Below are 3,483 nucleotides of genomic sequence, written 5' to 3'. Positions count from 1 at the left end.
AAAATCTCTATCCCTTCCACACACCACTCCTTTCCCCTGCCGAGTGAGTCACGCCTACCCCGAAAGGGAAATGGCTTAATGGTGTAATAATAATAATAAAAAAATATGTACAATAAAAATAGAAAAATCTAAAAATGCAATAGAAGTAAGAGTAAAATAAACAATTAAAGATTTATATACATTTTTATAATTAGTGAGTTAATTTCATAACAGAAAGAGAGAGAGAGAGCGGTAGACACTAAATTTAGTATTCAAATAATAAATATTAATATAGTTTAAGATCATTTAATATATATTATATAATATTATAAATTAATAAAGTATTTGTGGCTGAACTTCCTGTCGCTGAAGAGCCATGCGTTAGACAAATGTGCTTGTTCAAAATCTGTTAATAGCAGATAAGGAGGTGTGAAAGAGGGAGTTTCTAGAAATTGTATGTTAGTATCAGATGCATTTTTAAATATCTGTATGACGCAATATTGTAAAATCGCAGTTATGGCTTCACACATCAAAACCAAGAATCAATTTTGACGAACTTTTGACATGAATGTGAGCACTGATGCTCGTTTTTCTCTACTTGGTCTTCCCTGAACCACTTAACTCTTTACTACATCTCTTAAATTTAAAAAATAAGGTCTGATGGTGAGATTAGGCTAGACTCGAAACGCAAGCCTAATTTGTATTTAATATTGTATTTAATGTAACTTTGCAGTGGTATATAGTCGTTGGTGGTATATGTTTTGATGTTCCTCATCCGTTGGTTTGCTTCGTTCTTTCGTTAAAATTAAATGATATTATGTTTCCAATTTGTAATATTACTTGAATTAAAGAACCTTTTTATGCATCTTCGTTTATTTTTAATGCGAAATGATACACGTTCATTTAAAAACTTTCAAGTATCGAAGTACTGAAAAATAGTGCGAGTAACTAGAGATAAGCGTAAATACAAAAAAAATTAGAACTTATGGTAAAAGTTTAAAAATTATCCACGGGTGTTTAAAAGACTTTCATGACCAAAAACAGCACCACATCACCACCAGAGATTTAAAACATCGTATTAAAGTAAATTATAACATCCTCATCTGATCAGTCGTTTGAATCATTCCGTGGCTATGAAGAAAATCCGGTTGAACCCGAGAAAAAGTTTCTTTTTTAAAATAATAATATCCTTTAAGTTTAGAAGAGAACAAAACTTCTTATACATCTTAATTGAAGTGAGCTTTTTTTGAAAATCTTCATAATTTTCATAGACACAGGAAACATCCAGGTTTAAAAGTTTTTGTAATTAAAAACAAAGTGAGAGTTTCTTCTTAAGTGTGAAATTCACGTTCTTTTCGTATTAAGTTTTAATTAAAATAAAATGTATTTTTGTCATTCCGCTCTTCATTCTCCATCCACATATTACACTGATACTTGAGAAAAACAAGACGATAGAAAACCTTTTTACTAACGAACTTTTGTTCAGAAGTCACTATTATGGTGCTCTTTGCGGAAAAAATTAGTTTTATCCAGATTGGAAGACATAATCCGATATTTGATAGAAGATATACCCTGGCTCAAAAAGAATCGATGAGACTAATTTTTTCAAAAAGATCTAGCATAACCTTTGTCAAAATACATAAGAAAATTTGCTGTTCTGTCATTCTGACAGTTGGCAGGTTAGCACGCTTGTATCGTCCATACTTTAACGGAGATAATACCTAAACATTTTATAGAGCCGTTAACAGGGACATTCATTATGTTAATACAAAAGTAACGTTAAAAAAGGATAATAAAAGATTTCGTAAAGGACAAGGAAAGTAAATGAAAGTATCAACGACTGCATATATCTAAAAGTTTATAAAGTTTACTGACAACTTACATTTTCAGAACAGCCACGAATTCTCGGGATTTCAATGATTTTCGTTTAACAATTTCAAGAAAAATATTTAGAAATGTAATCTTTGACAATGTTTCTCATGGTTGCAAAGATGTTTCTTCATTAAGTCTTTTTGTATATTTCGTTACACAAGATGACTCTGAAAAGTGATTATGTTTCCAAATGAGGAACTAGAGAGTAGTTAAAAAACTTCATTTATTGAATTCAAAGTGTCAAAATATGATTTTGCACTCTAGAATACACATGAACTCAAATAGCATGTTATTATACAATTAAAGATATTCAAATGATAAAGTTTTATCTTTAAGACTTACTTTTTCTTATTACGGTCAGATTGATTATCTGAATTTGGCTGATATATCTTCTTAAATGAAAATCAAATCAAAATATCACTTTCTCCAGTTTAATAGTGATGAAGTGGACATCTCTAGTCATTTTTTGCACTGAGATTAATTGTTATCCAAACATCAGCGTAATATTTTTTCGGTCAAAATCTGTGCCATTTTCAATCAAAAAGAGAAAGCTTCTCCAAATACGTTTCATTTTTATAAATTAAATTCAAATATTTTTTAGAGGTAGCAAGTAACTTTCTTAATTATTGTGTCCATATTTTGAAAGAGGATAATTTTTTCCGTTTCATTATTAAAAAAAAAACTGCACAATCAAATGGGTGGCTGCAAATTGTTGCACTTTAAAAATCAGTCCGCAATATACCAATGCAAAGGCCTGACCACGTCTAGCGTGGCATCTATTGTTTATATAGAAAGTGCAAGAATTTCGGAAATAAAAAAGAAATCTTCCTATAATCATTTCAATATAACAAACATAAAATTAAAGTTTTACATTCTTATCTAGTTTTTCGCAAGAAATATAACGAAAATCAAGTAGAGTGAGTGGTTCATTGTCCAATTTCATAAAAAATTCACGTGTCCGAAGAATGAAATAGGATATCTAAAAAATTATTTGATGAAACCTGACACAATCACTGAACATATAGTACTACTCTTATATATATTGACGTCTCGTAGAACATTTATTTTCGCGTGATTTTTCCAGCTAAGTCTTATGTTATTTATTCACGTACGATGAAACTTCATAAGATCGCTGCTTATTTGTTTTATTCGCGAGCTCAGTTTATACATCAAATATTTTACAGGAAATTTTTATTCAACATTTGTCTTGACACATAGTATCATTTACTAACACCCGAGAAAATACAAAATGAGTTTTCATATGAAACAAAACGAAATTTTAGAGGAGTTCCACAAAAGTGAAGGATAAGCTATTCTCATACCATTTTCGTTAAAACATATAGCGCAAATGCAATGTCACCTGCGTTGGTCTTTTTGAAACAAAGTAAACTTATTTAAAAGTATCTGTTAAAAGGAAAAAAATTTTGCAATCTTATCTCTGTTTTCCAATCCAATTCTACATTCAAAGCAGTCGCCATCTCTGAAATGCGATTTTCTCTTATGTCAAGTTGCAGTTTATGTGACAGTACGTAGATGAATTTAATCTTATACACTTTTTACATAACTTTCGCGTTTTCGAGATTGTATCAAAAGTCAGAAAAGTTAATTTTTCTGCCTAAAAATGTCTTTTCC

The sequence above is a fragment of the Belonocnema kinseyi genome, chromosome 7 (assembly GCF_010883055.1).
Source record: "Belonocnema kinseyi isolate 2016_QV_RU_SX_M_011 chromosome 7, B_treatae_v1, whole genome shotgun sequence".
NCBI classification, from domain to species: domain Eukaryota; kingdom Metazoa; phylum Arthropoda; class Insecta; order Hymenoptera; family Cynipidae; genus Belonocnema; species Belonocnema kinseyi.
The sequence above is the reverse complement of the archived record's forward strand: the minus strand, read 5'-3'. Positions refer to the sequence as shown.